Below are 20,355 nucleotides of genomic sequence, written 5' to 3'. Positions count from 1 at the left end.
AAACAATGAAGTAACCCTATTCAAAAGTGATATGTTTGTTACAAGTTATAACTATGACCAATACAACACCATAAATGAAAAATATACATCAATACACAAATGTAATATAGGTAGTAGGCTACGTGGAGCTTGACCCCACACCATGTACAATATTGTACATTGCTCTACCTAGAGCTGTCAAAAGCTGACCCGACCCGAGAAACCGACCTGAACCGACCTGTACTTTTAAGGACCCGGACCCGACCCGATACCCGAAATGTTGTTAAAATATGAAACCCGTAACCCGACCGTATCCAACCCGTTAAAACCGACGACCGATTTCGACCCGTTAATTCATGACCCGGACCCGAACCTGACACCCGACCGGAAAATGACCCGAACCCGATTCAACACCCGACCCGATGTCAACCTGAAATCGATTATAACCCGATGAAGCATGTTATTGACCCAACTCGTGACAACGAGTTACCTGATTTTACGCGACCTGTTGACAACCCGATTTGTCATTGACCTAACTAAATAATAACTTTAATCAAGTTAATATTATCTTTTATAATTACCTAATCTAGAACAAGTGAAAAGCTTTAAACCAAATTTAACCAAATTTATAAAAGTTAATTATAAGGTTAAAACTTGACTAGACCTGATAGTTATCAGACTCGGTCTTAACTCGTGTCCGATAGTGAACCTCACCTGAATTTTAACCGACCTAATAATTATCCGATCCGAATTTGACTGCTACAAGTCTGACTCAAACCCGACTCGTTAAGACCCGAACCCGAAATTGTACCCGGCTAGAAAAAGACCCGACCAAACCCGACCCGAACCCGACTTATACCGAAATGAAAAAATAACCCGACATAACCCGACAAATAATCAACCTGACCGAACCCGACCTGAACCCGACCTGCACCCGGGTGATAAATAACCCGACACGACCCGACCATATCATGACCCGAGACCCAAGATGACCAGACCCGGACCCGACTCGAGTAACCGTTTTGACAGCTCTACCCTTTGAGCTAATAGCCTTGAAAATAAGGTAACGTAACTACAATAAAGAAAATTTATAACATTAATAAGGGTAACTAAAAGAACAGAATAGGTGCGGATAACCTTCCTCTTTTAGGCCGCCTTACAATATATTATCGTAGATCGGCCTTTCTAAAAGTTTGTGAATAATTTAATAATTCATGTCCTTACACATTGAAAAATCTAAATTGTAGTATCAAAATACATAAATTAAACAATAAAATAGTGTGTTTTACTTTTTTTTCTTTTACTTGTAATATATTTGCTTCACCACGTGCACTCCTCCGCCCATTTCAGCCTTCGATCTTGCATACTTTGATATTCGTTTTCGTCCATTATAAAGCTCCAGAACTACACATACGAAGAATTATTTATCAATATTGTAATATTATTTTTTTATCAAAAAATCTCCTGGCAATTATTTTAATCAAACACCGGAACTACACAATACGGAGAATTTATTTTATCAATATTATAATATTATATGTTTATGCCAAATTTCGTATGGGGGCGACTTTCGGCTAGGGTCGACACTAACTAAGCAAAGAATCAACGACACAAATAAAGAGACACGACACAGAGGAGTGTTGACGCGGAAAACCCAAGGATAAGCAGTTAGCCGACGTGGCTAAAGATCTGGAGAAAGTGAAGGGGGAGTTGACCTCGACGACGGAGGAGTTTGATGGATTGAGGAGCTTGTACGACGCCCTGCAGGAGGAGGCGAAGGACGTCGAGGCTCTCGCTATATGGAGGACGCGGGCGCAGATGATGTATTCCTGCCTGATTGGGGAGACTAGCCTTTGGCCGTGTCAAAAGGAGGTGGATGACTATCTGGCTAATGGCGGTACCATGGCTGACCTGTCGGTGCCTGTGGTGGATTCGGAGGAGTTGGCGAAGACGGCTGACACTGCTAGTACTGAGGCGACGGAGGTGGATGCGACTTTGTTGGTGGTGAGTGCGCCTGTTCCGGACCAAGAGGGGGAGGTTTTAGCTGTTGGGTGCGAAGAGGAGGCCCTCGTCGTCGTTTCTCAGGACGAGACGTTGGACGTGGCGTCGGTGGAGGTGCCAGTCGTGCCCCCAGAGCAAGAGCCGGAGCAGGAAGCCGTGGTATCTACTCAGGAAGAAGGGATGTAATAGTTTGTAGTTATCGAATTTCTGTTGGTTTTTGTGTTTTGTTGGTGAACTTCTTTACTCGTCGTCGATGGCGACGACGAGGTGGTTTTGGATGACTTGTGTTTTGTTTCTGTGTTTGGAATGTTTTTATTCGTCGTCGGTAGTGGCGACGCGGTGTTTGGATAATGTTTAGTGTTTGAATTTCGGAAGTCGTGGCCTTAGGGGTCGCGCGTCGTGTGTGTTAAGTTTGTTTTTCTTTTCCTTAGTCGTTTGTTCTTTATGGTTATCCCGTTGCGTTTTGATGTCTTAGTTTCGTGTAGCAGATGCTTTGCAAGTAATAAGTATTGAACTGACTGATGTGTAAAATCATACCTGCGTTGTTAGTTCGTTGTCTCTTGCGATCTCGTTCTGAGTCGTACGTTGTTGCTTATGGATGTCATTCGTCGTGCGTCTTGCATTCTGCAAAAGAAAACAGGGGTCGCTAGGAGGATTGGCCGTTGGGGATGCCAACGGCCCTCCGATGCCTAAGTCAGTAATGGTTTTTAAAATAAAACGATAAAGAAAAGTAAAGACGACGATACGACGACTGATAAAATTGGTTACGACGGGATTTCAAAAATGGTAGAGTTTAAGATGTGTTGCGTTCCAGCTTCGGGGGACCGACTTGCCATCTTTGGTAATGAGTCTGTATGCCCCCTTTCCGACGATTTTGTCGATCAAGTACGGTCCTTCCCAAGCTGGTGCTAACTTACCCGCGTTTAATTCTTTCGTGTTTTGAAATACTTTGCGTAGTACCCAATCTCCTTCTTTGAACATTTTCACTTTGACATTTTTGTTGAAGCATTTTGCCACGATTTGTTGTTGTGACGCCATCCTTATCAATGCTGCTTCCCTGAGATCTTCTGTGTTGTCGAGGTTTTCGCCGAGTTCTACGTCGTTTTGCTCTGGCCTCATGAGTCCATATCGTGCACTGGGCAGCGTCACTTCAGGGGGAAGTACCGCTTCGCACCCGTAAACGAGTGAGAAGGGAGTCTGTCCCGTCGCCGTCCTAGGCGTCGTCCTGTTGGCCCATAGGATGGATGGCAATTCTTCTGCCCATCGCCCCTTCTTGTCGTCCAACCGCTTTTTCAGCGACGCGATGATCGTTTTGTTCCTGGATTCCGCCTGTCCGTTTGCTTGGGGGTATCTGGGCGTCGACGTCTTTAGCTCGATGTTCCATGTTTTGCAGAAAGCTCTTGTCTTGTCGCTGATGAATTGTGATCCGTTGTCGCAGATGATTTCTCACGGTATTCCGAACCTGCATATTATGTTAGTCCATATGAACGAGCATACCTCTTTGTCCCTTACTTGTTGGAATGCACCTGCTTCTATCCACTTGGAAAAATAATCTGTTAGGGCTAACATGAAGACCTTTTGTCCTGGGGCGACGGGCAATTTGCCAACGATGTCCATCCCCCATTTCATGAAAGGCCACGGAGTTAGGGTTGGATGCAAGAATTCGGATGGTTTATGTGTCATACCTGCGTGTCGTTGGCACTTGTCGCACTTGGATACGTACCTCATGGCGTCCTTAAGCATTGTTGGCCAATAGTATCCATTTCTTTTGATTCTGGTTGATAAGCTTCGTCCTCCTTCGTGTCCTCCGCATTCTCCTTCGTGGTATTGTTTCAATAGTGTTTCCCATTCGATCTCTTCGGCACATCGCATCAACATTCCGTTTGCGGATCGTTTAAATAGTACGTCCTGCAAAATAACATATCGTGAAGCTTTGAAAAGTATCTTTCTGGCGTCTAGCTTGTCGTCGGGTAGAGTTTCGTGCTTTAGGTAATCGAAGATGGGTTTGGTCCAACTGTCCGTGTTTAAGGTTGATAGGACGAGGCTGGCGTCTTGTGGTATGTCTTTTTCGACGGCGGGCGACAGTAGGTGTACTAGAGGTATGGTCGAGAATGGTGATTTTCTGAGTGCGGATCCTAGGTTGGCAAGGGCGTCGGCTTGCGTGTTTAGGTCTCTTGGGACTTGTTTGATGGAGAAGGGTTTGAATTTGGAAGTTAACTCTTTTGCTTTCTCGAGATACAAGGTCATTTTTAGGTCTTTAGCTTCGTAGTCGCCGTTAATCTGGTTGACGATTAGTTGTGAGTCGCTGAAGATGTTGAGTCCGCTTGCCCCTAATTCCATAGCTAATGTCATTCCGGCGATTAGCGCCTCGTATTCTGCTTCGTTGTTAGTTGCCTTGAAATCGCAGCAGATTGCCTGTGCTATCATGTCCCCTTGTGGAGACTTTAGTACGACGCCTAAACCTGCACCACGAAAGTGAAGGAAATAATGCCCTTGGTCCAAGTATGCATTCTATGTTAAAGTCTAATAAATGCGGTTCAGTATTAATTAACAAGTTAATAATTCAGTGAGATCAAGTGAGCTGAATGCCTAGCTAGAGGCCGCTTCAGTTCAAGTGGAATTAATGATATTAATCCACAGCTTACTCTTGACTGAACCCGTAGGGTCACACAAATAGTACGTAAACGGATCAAGTATTTAATGGCATTAAATACTCCATCTATGAATATTCGGAACCGACGGATCTTGGTTTCAGTGGGAGCTAAGATCGTCACAGGCAAGAAATGAATACTCCGGAAACGATGATATTGCCGGAAACGGAAATATGGATCGTATCGGAAATATAAATATTATCCAAGTCGTAGATGTTGCCGGAAACGGAAACATGGTACGTATCGGAAAATATTATCGGAAATGGAAATATTGCCAGAATCGGAAATATTGCCGGAAACGGAAATATTGTCAGAATCGGAAATATTACCGGAATCGGAAAATAATTCCGGAAACGGAAATATTAAATATTTGTTCGAAACGGAAATTAATTCCGGAATCGGAAATATTAAATATTGTTCGTATCGGAAATGAATTCCGGAATCGGAAAATTTAATCGGAAGCGCATCGTACGAATAAGCATCGGACGAGGCCTGCCGGACGAGGCCCAGCACGAAGCCAGGCCATCGCCCAGCAAGCCAAGCGCGCCGCACAAACAGCCACGCCAGGCCCAGCGCAAGGCCAGGCCCAGCAGGCTGCGCAGCGCGCACAGCGCGCACAGCACGCGCAGCGCGCAGCGCGCGCGGGCGCGGGCGCTGCGTGGGCTGCTGCTCGCGCGCACGCATGGGGCCCATCGTGGCAGCCGTGCGTGTGTGTGCAAGTGTTTGTGTTCGTGCACGTTTCCTAAAACATGCAGAGTTCGGTTAATGATTAAATTCCTAATTCTATTTGATAAATTAATTAAATTAGAGTTCTTGTAGGATTCTAGGTTTAATTAATTTGTATCTGAATAGGATTTCGATTCCTTTTCCATACCCCTATAAATATGAGGCTAGGGCTCACAATTTATAAGAAGTTTCAAAGTATTCAAAAGTGAGTTTTTTGAGAGAAAATTAAAACACACATCTTGCTCATAAAAGTGCCGAAATTTTCTAGTACCTTAAGGGCGATTCTAGTTGGTCAATCTTAAGGCGGATCCGGACGTGCTGTGGACTATCTACGGAGGGACGACACTTGGAGTCCTAAAGACTTGTTCTTGTTCGGTTCGGGCGCAGCTAGGGAGGGCACGCAACAAAGAGTATGCATCTAAATTATGCTATATGATTATGTGTAAATAATATGTTGTCCTGGGTTAATGGTTGTTTCCGCATGATCTATGTAATGTCATATGTATCATAACCTAACAGTGGTATCACGAGCCCCTTATTATTTTCATAATCTAAATTGCATAAACATGGTTAAATATTACAAATTTGCAAGAATTAAAAGGGGTGATTAATTTTCGTAATTGTTAATTAATTGCAAATTGCGTTTATTTAATTATACGTACGCAGTTTTTCGGCAGTTTCTTCGTTACTCATCCGAATTGAGTGATTTTTGTGTAAATTCCGCATGTAAAAGGCATTCTAAAATTTTGAAAAAATTTTTTTTTTCTGCCGAACCCAGAATTCTCAAATTCGAAGCCTAACTATGACTTTTCGAAGGTTTTAGTTTTTCGAATGCAAAATTTCGTAAATTTAAGATGTTAAATTAAATATTTGCGATTCTTGTTGATAAATCTTGAATTTTTGATTGACCTACTGCATATGTTTAACAAGTTTGAATGCCTAGTCTTGTTAATTATGCAATCTAATTTGTAATTATGATTAATTTGTTGAAAATTAGAATATTTAGAATTAATTTGATTTTCATAATTAATTGTAATTTAATTAGAAGCCTATGATTAAAAACCACCATAAAAATTGTAAATTTATGATAAATTTTAAATTTTTATGACCTAGACTTGAATCCATAACAATCGGAAATCAATTGGATAATAAATTTTTGATTTTTCGCCCTAAAATTATGAAATTAATATTATTTATTAATTTGTCATTAATTTTAAATATAAATTTTAAATTTTTATGCGATTCGTTCATAAAACTTGCACGCACGAAGCAATGGACGCTTCGTGTTACCCTTAAGGGGTGTTGTATAATGCGGGCATGCGACGACGAGCAAGGGAGCTCGTCGCCCGTGCGGCACGAATGCAATGAGCAAGGGCATAGTGCACGAGCACAAGGCAGCAACCCTGCCTTGTGTCGTATGCCACGAGCAATGGACGAATGGGCATGGGCGAAGGGCGAGCCAAGGCAGTCGCGTGTGGGCAGCAAGCGAGCTGCGCCACAACGCGCGCTGCCTCGCACAAGAGCGCGCAGCTTCGCGCACAGCGAGCGCAAGCTCGCGTGCCACGAGCGCTGCGCCCAGCATTGCTCGCGCGCACAACGAGCGAGGACTCGCGCGCACAGCCAGCATTGCTCGCGCGCACAGCGAGCGATGTCGCCCGCCCAGCGAGCGATGTCGCGCGCCCAGCGAGCGATGGCTCGCGCGCCCAGCGAGCGATGTCGCGCGCCCAGCGAGCGATGTCGCGCGCCCAGCGAGCGATGTCGCGCGCGCACTGCGAGCGATAGCTCGCGTGCGATGAGCGCTGGCGCGCGCAGCGAGCACCAATGCGTGCGGAGGCTTGCGATGGGGATGCAGCAGCTATGCGACGAGCGCATGGGCTGCGCGCACATGGCCAGCAATGGCTGTGTGCGTGCGGCCCATGGGCGTGCAACGCGTAGGGTGTTTGCGTTACAATTAAAGATCGTTTTGAATGTTTAACTTGAAAATTTCAGTTCACGTAATTTTAATTAATTTTAAAATTAATAATTTAAATTATTTTCTTGGATTTTAATTTTGAATATTGTAATTATAATAAATTTTATTTATTCTAATTATTTTACTAAAATTAAAATCATGAATTAATTTAAATACGACTGAAATTAAATTAAACTTTTGGATTCAATTATAAATTGATATGAGCTTTAAATTTTAATTAAATTTGTATGTTTCCGGTTGGACTAGAAATACATTTTTATGTTTAAAATTAGTAAAGCATATAAATTTATTGGTTTAAGTGGGAGCGCTTTTTAGTCATAAACTCTTGATTAGGTCTACAAATCCTTAAGGTTAAAACAACTTGATTAGAATTAATAAGGACTGAATAATTGGTAGATTATTGGTGCCCTTGATTAATTGCTGCAAATGTTTACGTGATGCATAATGTGTTTTACTAACCAGCTATGTGGGCCATTCATGATAATGAATGGGTGAATGGTATATATTGTATATGTACTGTTTTGCAGGTTATGAAGTGACTAGTATGGCCCAAATAGGATAGAAAATATGGTCTGCGTACCATTAATTTGAATGTAATTGGTCTAAAGTACCAAAGTTATTTTTCAATTTAAATATGGTCTGCGTACCATCAAATAGTTGTAATTAGTTATAACTTATCCTATTTGAAGAAAATGGTGCCTCCCACGGAGATTTTCAAGACGGACTTTGAAGTCAAAGCTTCAAGATGAAGTCGGGCCATACTAGATCACATTTATCTTATGCATGTTTTAAGTTATTTATTGTTTTAAATATGTCTTAAAATGCATGAGATCAAAAGCTTGATTATGTTGCATGATTAAGGATTTTAGTTCACTTAAAATCTAACCAACATAGTAAGAGCCTTAAGTTCCAAACTTAAAAATTGAGTTAAAAGGTACCATGCCAAAATATACACTTGCTTGGATATCCTTTACATCAATCTAGTAATAGTTTTCGCTCAGCGAGGTGTTACTTATTGGTCCTAAAGGGGCAAGGTACACAAATAATTGTGAGTACATGTTAGTTTTGGTGAAACTCAACGATATAAGTAAGGAGTCCTTTTATGTCGTGGCAAATTCGATAGGTTTACCTAATAAGTTCTTAGACGTACCTATCAACCAAGAATAGTTTCTAGACTATTAGCAAAAGGCTTTTGCTTACCTAAGATGTTCTAGGATTAAGTCGACAAACTGTGCTTAGTTCTTCAATGATTTTAGGATCTTGGAATCATTTTATTCACACCTGCCGGAACACATAACTTGAATAAAATGCTTAATAAACATTGAATTATGCATGTATGCTAGAATTTAAGTTTATTAAGAGAAACTGTGAATGGTTATTTATTTGTTTATTCTTTTCAATTGTAGTTTTTAATATGGCAAACAACAATTCATTCAACATTCGATCAATTCTCGAAAAGGAGAAGTTGAACGGGAAAAACTTCCTTGACTGGCAAAGGAACTTGCAAATAGTTCTTATGCAGGAAGAAAAGGAGTATGTCCTGGATGAGGCGATGCCCGAAGCTGCAGGCGACGGGGTCACTCAGGCAGCCCTCAATCGTTGGATTGATGCCAACAAGGATGTGAAATGTCTAATGCTCGCCACCATGAGTGCGGATCTGCAGAAAACGTTCATCAACTCAGATGCTTTCACAATCATCAGTGAGTTGAAGAACATGTTCCAAGATCTGGCTCGAGTCGAAAGATTCGAGACTCATAGGCAAATTCTTGAGACCAAGCTTAAGAAAGGCGAGCCCGTAAGTCCACATGTTCTCAAAATGATTGGACTCATTGAGAATATGAGTCGGCTGGATCAGCAATTTTCTCAGGAAATGGCTATAGACACCATCCTACATTCTCTTCATAGCGGGTATGATCAGTTCAAACTGAACTACAGTATGAATAGTCTGGACAAAACGCTCACTGAGCTTCACGGTATGCTGAAGACCGCTGAAAAGACGCTCAAAAGTGATAAGCAGGATGTGCTTATGGTGCGTGGGGGCAAGTTCAAGAAATCTGGAAAGAAGAGGAATGCTAAGAAAGGTGGCAACAAGGCCAGCCCAACTAAGCAAACTGGCGCCAAATCTGCAAAGAGGAAGGTCAGTCAACCCACTTCTGAATCCGAATGCTTCTACTGCAAGAAGAAGGGGCATTGGAAGAGAGATTGCTTGAAGCTAAAGGAAGATCAGAAGAACGGAACAGTCGTTCCATCTTCAGGTATTTTCGTTATAGACTGTATACTTGCTAATTCAACTTCTTGGGTATTAGATACAGGTTGTGGCTCACACTTATGTTCCAATCCACAGGGACTAAGAAGAAGTAGAAAGTTAAGCAAGGGTGAAGTCGACCTACGAGTGGGAAATGGAGCACGGATTGCTGCATTAGCCGTAGGAACTTACTATTTGTCGTTGCCCTCCGGGCTAGTTTTGGAACTGGAAGAATGTTTCCATGTTCCAAGTCTTACTAAAAACATCATTTCAGTTTCTTGCTTAGATGCTAAGGGATTTTCCTTTTTAATAAAAAACAATAGTTGTTCGTTTTATTATAAAGAGATGTTTTATGGATCTGCTAGATTAGTCAATGGACTTTATTTATTAGATCACGACAAACAAGTATATAACATAAATACCAAAAAGGCCAAAAAGGATGATTCAGATCTCACCTATCTGTGGCATTGTCGATTAGGTCATATAAACTTGAAACGCTTAGAAAGACTTCAAAAGGAAGGAATTCTAGAGCCATTTGACTTAGAGGATTATGGTAAATGCGAATCATGTTTACTTGGCAAAATGACAAAGCAACCTTTCTCTAAAGTTGGAGAAAGAGAAAATGAACTATTGGGTTTAATCCATACAGATGTATGTGGACCAATGAGTACAAATGCTAGAGGTGGTTTCAGCTACTTTATCACTTTCACTGATGACTTCAGTAGGTATGGTTATGTCTACCTAATGAAGCATAAGTCTGAATCCTTTGACAAATTCAAGGAATTTCAGAGTGAAGTAGAGAATCAATTAGGCAAGAAGATTAAGGCACTGCGGTCTGATAGAGGCGGTGAATATCTGAGCTATGAATTTGATGACCATCTGAAAGAATGTGGAATTCTATCAGAATTGACTCCTCCTGGAACACCACAATGGAACGGTGTGTCAGAACGGAGGAACAGAACCTTGCTAGACATGGTCAGGTCAATGATGGGTCAGGCCGAACTTCCATTAGAATTTTGGGGACATGCACTAAATACAGCTGCACTCACTATAAATAGAGCTCCGTCTAAAGCTGTCGAAAAGACTCCATACGAATTATGGTTTGGAAAGCCTCCAAATGTGTCTTTTCTTAAGATTTGGGGATGTGAAGTATACGTCAAACGATTAATTTCAGACAAACTTCATCCAAAATCTGACAAATGTATCCTTGTGGGCTATCCAAAGGAAACAAAGGGGTATTACTTCTACAATACATCTGAGAACAAAGTGTTTGTTGCTCGAGATGGTGTCTTTTTGGAGAAGGATCACATTTCCAAAATGACAAGTGGGAGAAAAGTAGACCTCGAAGAAATTCGAGTCGAACAACAAACTCTAGAGAATGCTCAAGATGACATTCAGGATGAAACTCAGAGATCTTTAGAAGAATCTGGTGAGAATCATGGTCAATCTAGAAATGTTACCCCGCGTAGATCGCAAAGATATAGATCTCAACCGGAAAGGTACTTAGGTATTTTGACGAACGAGAGCTATGACGTTCTATTACTTGAAAGTGATGAACCTGCGACTTACAAGCAAGCTATGACGAGCCCTAGCTCCAAGCAGTGGCAAGAAGCCATGCAATCTGAATTAGACTCCATGTCTGAAAACCAAGTATGGGATTTGGTCGATTTGCCAGATGGCTACCAAGCCATTGGAAGCAAATGGGTTTTCAAACTGAAAAAGGACAAGGATGGGAAACTTGAAGTTTTCAAAGCTAGATTGGTCGCAAAAGGTTACAGGCAAGTCCACGGTGTGGATTACGATGAAACCTTTTCACCAGTTGCAATGCTAAAGTCTATTCGAATAATGTTAGCAATCGCTGCATATTACGATTACGAAATATGGCAGATGGATGTCAAAACTGCTTTCTTAAACGGCGTTTTAACAGAAACTGTGTTTATGACACAGCCTGAAGGTTTTGAGGATCCAAAGAATGCTAAAAAGGTATGCAAGCTAAAGAAATCAATCTACGGATTGAAGCAGGCATCCAGGAGCTGGAATATACGTTTTGATGAAGCAGTCAGTGACTTTGGTTTCATCAAGAACGCGGACGAATCTTGTGTATACAAGAAGGTCAGTGGGAGCAAAATTGCTTTCCTAGTATTATATGTCGACGACATATTGCTTATCGGAAATGACATTCCTATGTTGAACTCTGTCAAGATTTGGCTTGGGAAATGTTTTTCGATGAAGGATTTAGGAGAAGCACAGTACATATTGGGCATCAAGATTTACAGAGATAGATCTAAAAAGATGATTGGACTTAGTCAAAGCACTTATATCAATAAGGTGCTTGATAGGTTCAAGATGGCGGACTCCAAGCGAGGCTACCTACCTATGTCTCATGGAATGACTCTAAGCAAGACTCAGTGCCCAAAAACACTTGATGAGCGTAGACGAATGAATGGGATTCCATATGCATCATTGATTGGTTCAATAATGTATGCTATGATATGTACACGCCCAGATGTTGCGTACGCACTCAGTGCTACGAGCAGATACCAGTCAGACCCAGGAGAGGCGCATTGGACTGCTGCCAAGAATATTCTGAAGTACCTGAAAAGGCACAAAGATGACTTCCTGGTCTATGGTGGAGATGATGAATTAATTGTTAAAGGCTATACGGACGCAAGTTTCCAAACCGACAAAGATGATTTTAGATCACAGTCTGGGTTTGTCTTCTGCCTCAACGGAGGAGCAGTAAGCTGGAAAAGTGCTAAGCAAAGCACCATTGCGGATTCTACAACTGAAGCGGAGTACATTGCTGCACATGAAGCAGCAAAGGAAGCTATATGGCTAAGGAAGTTCATAGGAGAACTTGGTGTAGTCCCCTCCATTAAAGGACCAATAGCCCTGTATTGTGATAATAACGGAGCTATTGCACAGGCAAAAGAGCCTAGACACCACCAGAGAGTCAAGCATGTACTTCGTAGATTTCACCTTCTACGCGAGTTCGTTGAAAGAAAAGAAGTCGAGATAAGCAAAATTGGAACTGATGACAACATATCAGATCCATTAACTAAACCTCTGCCGCAGGCGAAGCACAACTCGCACACTGCAGCTATGGGAATCAAGCATATTGGAGAATGGCTTTGATGTCTCTGTTTAATGTTTTAAAGTTTTAGAGTTTAAATCTTTGTAAAACATTATTGGTTAATCATTCACAATAAATGAAATGAATTCATTTTTCCATTTAATTTGTGGTTTATTAAATGATGAGTCCCTTCAATTTGACGATATATTCAAGATAGACTGTCAGGACCAGTCCTGTGACTAAGAAATGTCTATCAAGTGAACTTGAATGTCAAAGGTTGAAAATGGTCCCTAATCAGAGTTTTCTATAAAATTGGACGCATAGAAAACGTTAGACGATTAGAATGCAAGATGACTAGTAGTTCTGTTTCTTGAACTATGTGGACATGGCAATGTCATAATCATTTGCATAGATACTTACTTTGGGAAGACTAGTATCGGACAAGACCTATGAAACTTTACTGTAAGAGATGAAAATCTGTCATGAGTAAATTTCATTAAATTATTAGACACTAAATCCTCAATACCTGAGTGATTTGAGATTACTTGTTTGAGAACTGGTTGCTTTGACGTTGACCAACCGTCGCACCGTAAAAGGAGGCTATAAAGGCAACGCTCAGGTAATCACCTATCAAACGAAGTCTAATCTCAAGATCGCAAGATTGGGATTGTCCTCCCATAAATCGGGATGAGATGCTTAAAAGTTGTACAAGGCCACTCGGAGAGCTAGAAACTGTGAAATGCATGGCCGTGCTCGGATGAATCATAGGCTATGATTATCTGTTTATTTGATCAGTTGAACTCTGAAACCGAGGAACACCTCTGGACGTAATAAGGATGACAACTCTTACCTTATGTTCAAGAGCAAGCATCGAGCGACAAAGGAATTAGGAAATGCACACTTGTCCCTAAGGACAAGTGGGAGACTGAAGGAAATAATGCCCTTGGTCCAAGTATGCATTCTATGTTAAAGTCTAATAAATGCGGTTCAGTATTAATTAACAAGTTAATAATTCAGTGAGATCAAGTGAGCTGAATGCCTAGCTAGAGGCCGCTTCAGTTCAAGTGGAATTAATGATATTAATCCACAGCTTACTCTTGACTGAACCCGTAGGGTCACACAAATAGTACGTAAACAGATCAAGTATTTAATGGCATTAAATACTCCATCTATGAATATTCGGAACCGACGGATCTTGGTTTCAGTGGGAGCTAAGATCGTCACAGACAAGAAATGAATACTCCGGAAACGATGATATTGCCGGAAACGGAAATATGGATCGTATCGGAAATATAAATATTATCCAAGTCGTAGATGTTGCCGGAAACGGAAAGATGGTACGTATCGGAAAATATTATCGGAAATGGAAATATTGCCAGAATCGGAAATATTGCCGGAAACGGAAATATTGTCAGAATCGGAAATATTACCGGAATCGGAAAATAATTCCGGAAACGGAAATATTAAATATTTGTTCGAAACGGAAATTAATTCCGGAATCGGAAATATTAAATATTGTTCGTATCGGAAATGAATTCCGGAATCGGAAAATTTAATCGGAAGCGCATCGTACGAATAAGCATCGGACGAGGCCTGCCGGACGAGGCCCAGCACGAAGCCAGGCCATCGCCCAGCAAGCCAAGCGCGCCGCACAAACAGCCACGCCAGGCCCAGCGCAAGGCCAGGCCCAGCAGGCTGCGCAGCGCGCACAGCGTGCACAGCACGCGCAGCGCGCAGCGCGCGCGGGCGCTGCGTGGGCTGCTGCTCGCGCGCACGCATGGGGCCCATCGTGGCAGCCGTGCGTGTGTGTGCAAGTGTTTGTGTTCGTGCACGTTTCCTAAAACATGCAGAGTTCGGTTAATGATTAAATTCCTAATTCTATTTGATAAATTAATTAAATTAGAGTTCTTGTAGGATTCTAGGTTTAATTAATTTGTATCTGAATAGGATTTCGATTCCTTTTCCATACCCCTATAAATATGAGGCTAGGGCTCACAATTTATAAGAAGTTTCAAAGTATTCAAAAGTGAGTTTTTTGAGAGAAAATTAAAACACACATCTTGCTCATAAAAGTGCCGAAATTTTCTAGTACCTTAAGGGCGATTCTAGTTGGTCAATCTTAAGGCGGATCCGGACGTGCTGTGGACTATCTACGGAGGGACGACACTTGGAGTCCTAAAGACTTGTTCTTGTTCGGTTCGGGCGCAGCTAGGGAGGGCACGCAACAAAGAGTATGCATCTAAATTATGCTATATGATTATGTGTAAATAATATGTTGTCCTGGGTTAATGGTTGTTTCCGCATGATCTATGTAATGTCATATGTATCATAACCTAACAGAAAGTTAGATGAGCCGTCGACGAAGAGTGTCCATATTCCTTCTATGTTGTTGATGAGTTTGACTTCGTCGTCTGCTATCCTCTCTAAGTCGGGGCTGAAGTCTGCCACAAAATCTGCTAGGGCCTGTGATTTTACAGCCGTCCTTGGTTGATACTTGATGTCGAACCTTCCTAGTGCCATTGTCCACTTCTCCATTCGACCTGTCAGTTCTGGCCTACGCATCACGGACTTGATTGGATAGTTAGTCATCACCACTATTTGGTGAGTTTCAAAATAATGCCTTAGTTTTTTGGCTGCGGTAACGAGTGCTAAAACGAGTTTTTCGAGGGAAGAATACCTGGTCTCTGCTTCCAGTAGTGACTTACTGATGTAATAAATGGGTAGGTTTTGTGCTTCGTCTTCTCGAGCTAGGACCGCGCTCACTGCCGTCGAGCTAACGGCTAAATAGAGTTGTAAGACTTCTCCTTCTTTTGGCTTGGATAGGAGGGGCGGCGACATCATGTATTTTTTGAGGTTCTGCAGGGCTGCTTCGTGGTCGTCGGACCAGTTAAACCCCTTGTTTTTGCGCAGGACGTCGTAAAATAATCGACATTTGTCCGACGACCGTGATATAAAACGGTTCAGTGCCGCCACTCTCCCTGTCAAGCGTTGTACCTCTTTTATGTTCCGCGGGGATTGAATGTTGATGATCGCGCGCACTTGGTCGGGGCTGGCTTCGATTCCTCGTTGGGTGACGATGTAACCTAAGAATTTTCCTGCGGACACTCCGAAAGAACATTTAGTCGGGTTAAGTTTCATACCGTACTTTTTTAGTATGTCGAAGGATTGTCGTAAGTGTTCCACGTGATCGTCAGCCTTCCTCGATTTCACCAGCATGTCGTCAATGTATACCTCCATTGTGTCTCCGAGTTGGTCTTTAAACATCTTGTTGACTAATCTCTGGTACGTCGCACCTGCATTTTTAAGACCAAAAGGCATGACTTTATAACAATAAATTCCTCTATCCGTTACAAAAGATGTTTTTTCCTGGTCGTCTGGGTGCATAAGGATTTGGTTGTATCCTGAGTAGGCGTCCATGAATGTGAGTAGCTCGTGTCCGGCTGTGGCGTCGACCAGGGCGTCGATGTGCGGCAGAGGGAATGGGTCCTTGGGGCAAGCTTTGTTGATATCTGTGAAGTCGATGCAGACTCTCCATTTTCCGTTCTTTTTACTGACGACGACGACGTTTGCTAACCAGTCTGGATATTTGACCTCTCTGATCTTCCCTGAATCTATCAGGTTTTGGACTTCTTCGTCTATGATTTTATTCCTTTCGGGTGCGAACTTACGTCGTTTCTGTTTTACCGGTCTGAAGCTGGGGTCGACGTTGAGCTTGTGGGTAATCACGTCTGGGCTGATTCCTGTCATGTCCTCGTGCGACCAAGCGAAACAGTCCGAGTTTTCTCTTAGAAACGACACTATCTGACTTTTGATGTTGTCAGGCAGTGAGGCTCCGATCCTTATGACTTAGTCTGGCTTTGTCTGGTCTAGTACTATCTCGTCGATTTGTTGGTCGTCGGGGTCGTCCGACGTCGACCCTGGCTGTAATTGCTAGATGGGTGACTTGGATGGTTTCAGTGCTGTCTCGTAACATTTATTCGCATCCCTTTGCTGCCCTTTGATTTCCATGACCCCCCACTTGGTTGGAAATTTGATTGATTGGTGATATGTTGATGGCACTGCCTTCATTTTGTGGATCCATGGTCGTCCTAGGATGACGTTGTACGCTGATGGACAATCGACGACGTTGAACTCGGTCATCATGTTGACGCCTTCTGCGTATGTAGGCAGCGATATCTCTCCTACCGTCCGTAGTGCTTCTCCACTGAACCCTACCAGAACTGTTGATCTCCTTACTATGTTTTTCTCTTCTAATCCCATTTCTTGTAGTGCTTCCAAGAACAGTACGTTGGCTGAGCTTCCGTTGTCGACCAGTATCCTTTTGATCAATGCGTTCCCTATTGGGAGCGATATTACCAACCCGTCGTGGTGCTCCCGCTGTGTATCTACAGAATCTGAATCGTCGAAAGTGATAGCCCTTGCGGTCAGGGACCTGTGTAGTGCGACCTCGTCGTCGGTTTGTCCCTCTTCTACGGTCTCAGATTCTCCCCTGTTAATTTTTTTAGCTGCAGAAGAGGTTAGTCCACAAATATCTGAACCACCGGAAATAACATTTACCACTTTACTGAATGGTGGTGGGTCTGGTCGCTCGCTGCTTGTCGCTGGGCCGGGCAGGGTGTTTTGCTCTTTGGAAAATGTTTCTTTTCCCTTGTCGCTCAACAGTTCCTTTAGATGCCCCTGTTTCAGGAGGTACGCGACTTCCTTTCGGAGGGAGATGCACTCCTCGGTTGTGTGTCCATTGTCACGGTGGAAGTCGCACCATTTGCTCATGTCCTTCATGGAGTCCGGTCTGTCGTTCTTCCGGGGCCATCTGACTGTTCCACCTACATTTTGAAGGGCGTTCACCACACCTCCAATGTCGACGTTGAAGCCGTAGTCGGAGATGTTAGGGTGTTCGACCCGCTCGTTCCTGTAAAAATTGTTAGTATCATAATACTGATTGACACTTTGTACCTGGTTTTGCCGAACATATGGTTGGTGTCGCCAATTGTTGTTCCTTGGGGTGTACGATCTTCTGTCGCTGCTGCCCCCTATTGATCGTTGAGATGCTGTTCGGATAACCTCGTCGTCTTCGATTCGCATCTGGGCGGTGGCCCTTGATCGCACCTCTTCGAAAGTTGCACAGGGGTATTTGGTTATTTCCCGGTATAGCTCCGAATTGGGGATGAGGCCTCTCTTGAACGCCTCAATAGCAGTCCTGACATCACAATTTTTTATACCAATTTTTTCACAATTAAAACGGTTAAAATAATCGCGTACCGACTCGGTTGGCCCTTGAACCAACCGATAGAGATCACTGGTTTGTTTTTCTAACTGGCGACTGCTGGCGAATTGTTGATAGAAGGCGTTGATGAGGTCGGACAAACAGGAGATGGATCTGGGAGGGACGTTCGTGAGCCATTCCAAAGCTGCTCCATCAAGGGTGCCGCCGAATGATTTGCACATAACAGGTTCCACTAGGTCGTGCGGAATCCCGATCTGCCACATGCGCTGCTTGTAGAAGTTGACGTGCCTATAGGGGTCGGATGTCCCGTCGTACAGGGTGGTCCAGGTTGGGAGCCGGAGTGGTGTGCGGAACTGTCACTCTAGCGATCGCTTCGCAGAACGGCGACGCGGCATACCCGTCGGTCGGCTCGGTCTCCACTGGTGTAGGTGCCCCGGGGAACCTGGTCATCAACTTCATCAGGCGGGAATAGTGCTTTGTCATGCGTGCATCCATCTTGTTCAGGCGTTGGGTCACCGGATCGGGAGCTTCTTTGTCTTCTTCCTCACGGGTTTCCTCCTCATCGTTGGTCACATCTTCAAAGTCATCGGGCATCTCGAACGTTAGCTTTTTTGGCTTCTCACCTTTGTAGCGGGACTGGTGCTTGTTGCTCTTTACAGATTCGAGCTCTTTCTGGAGGGTTTCATTGGATGCCCTCTCTTGGGCTAGCTCGGCTTGGGCTTTCTCGTAAGCCGCCTTCATCTCTGCGATCGTCATCTCTCCAGTAGTCATGGTGAAAGGGGTGCTTTTGTGTAAAACCTAGTTAATGTCCCCACAGACGGCGCCAAACTGTTTATGCCAAAATTCGTATGGGGGCGACTTTCGGCTAGGGTCGACACTAACTAAGCAAAGAATCAACGACACAAATAAAGAGACACGACACAGAGGAGTGTTGACGCGGAAAACCCAGGAATAAGGTAAAAAACCGCGGATAGCTATGAGGCTATCAATCCACTAAGTATTCTATATGATTGTTTATGCTTTTCTTTCTGAGAATCGATATCAAAAATCTCAAGTACAATAATGAATAATGAAACAGCTTATTGCTTAAGAGTTTTAGTGCTTGAGTGAACGTGCTTTGCTTGTCATTATCTTCGTCCTTTTATAGGATATTCTCAACGGTCTAATCGGTTGAGAAAATCCTACAAAGATAGGAGTATCTTTGTCACACGTTTCTTCAGTCTTCAACTGCTTCCGCGCTTCTCGCGTGTGTCTTGGACTCGTTCTTGCTAGCTTGACGGCGCTGCCTATCATGGGCTTTAGGTCAACTTATCTTTATCAACCCGTTTCTCGAGGACGTGTCTCAGTTGCTTGTACTTTGTCGCCTGTCCTTCGTCGGCTATACCTCGTCGTACGATGCTACGTCGGACGTATCTCCCTGGAGTTGTGTTTACCTGCGACACGACAGGACCTGGCTGACACGACATGATCAAACGTTAGAACGTTTATGTCGTTAGTCCAAAAAGTGGGATAACATTATATATTATTGTTTTAATCAAGGAGAAAAGCCAATGTTCTAGAAACTTTCGTCTCCATCATTAACTATATCTCTGTATGCTAATTCTTAGCTCTCACATCATTTCCACTCAATTTCATACTCTCACAAATCCAATTACTTACAGAAACTCTTTTATCCAAATACCAACATATTCGATCTCGATTACCCACTAAATCAAATTCCCAAAATCTACCAAATTTTAATTTCGATAAGAAGATAAAATTCCTGAATTTACGGATCTATTCGGTAAATTCCAGAGACTAAAGTGAAGCTATTCTATATTTTACCCTTGATAATTCTTTTTTAGTGGGGCTTATTGAAATTACTTGAATTTGTTGTACTTAGAGTGTTAAAAATAGCAATTTTTTTATGGAAAGTTTCAACTTTTCTGCATGAATTCAGGAGGGAAATATACTTACATGTATAGGCATGCGCCTACTCGAGAAACGACGGTGTGGAGTTTTGAAGGATGAACGATGGTGTGGAGTTTGAGGGATGAACACGATATTATGTTTTCTTTAGATTGTTTAGACTTACATCACGTTTACTTGTGACAATCATCAATTAAGTAAAATGATTTTGGCAAATGTCAGAAGTTTGAGGACATCTATTTGATAATTTTGTATTCTTTTTTTGTAACGGAGTCATATTTTAGAAAAACTTTTATTATTGCTTCCCCTAAGGAAGAGGGAGAGATTTCATGCGTGATTGCATCTGTCATTAAGTAACTTTTTTTTTCTTTCAGTTTTTGACTTCATAATCTCCTTTCTTGATACGAAGGCTTGGAAAAAGAAAATTATAGACTAGCTTGTATTAGAGATATGAAGATGCGAGATGTTAGAAAGGTTAATATGTAAAGGATGTGAACCAAAGAGTTTTGTTGGGGATGAAAAAAAGACGGAGGTCTTAATTCGATATAACCTATTTAATGGTGATCGAGGGAAAGA

The 20,355-nt window shown here is 42.7% G+C and overlaps 1 long non-coding RNA gene across 1 annotated transcript; it reads right to left on the bottom strand.

Annotated features, from left to right (window-relative positions):
- Positions 1–1,112: 1,112 nt before the first annotated feature.
- On the bottom strand, positions 1,113–20,284 carry LOC130460121 (uncharacterized). The gene is made up of 2 exons (XR_008920057.1): positions 19,828–20,284; positions 1,113–1,383 (listed from the first exon to the last, which is right to left on the bottom strand). It is a non-coding gene; the product is annotated as an uncharacterized lncRNA (long non-coding RNA).
- Positions 20,285–20,355: the final 71 nt, after the last annotated feature.

This window comes from Spinacia oleracea, chromosome 4 (genome assembly GCF_020520425.1).
Source record: "Spinacia oleracea cultivar Varoflay chromosome 4, BTI_SOV_V1, whole genome shotgun sequence".
In the NCBI taxonomy this organism is placed as follows: Eukaryota; Viridiplantae; Streptophyta; class Magnoliopsida; order Caryophyllales; family Amaranthaceae; genus Spinacia; species Spinacia oleracea.
The sequence above is the reverse complement of the archived record's forward strand: the minus strand, read 5'-3'. Positions and strand labels throughout refer to the sequence as shown.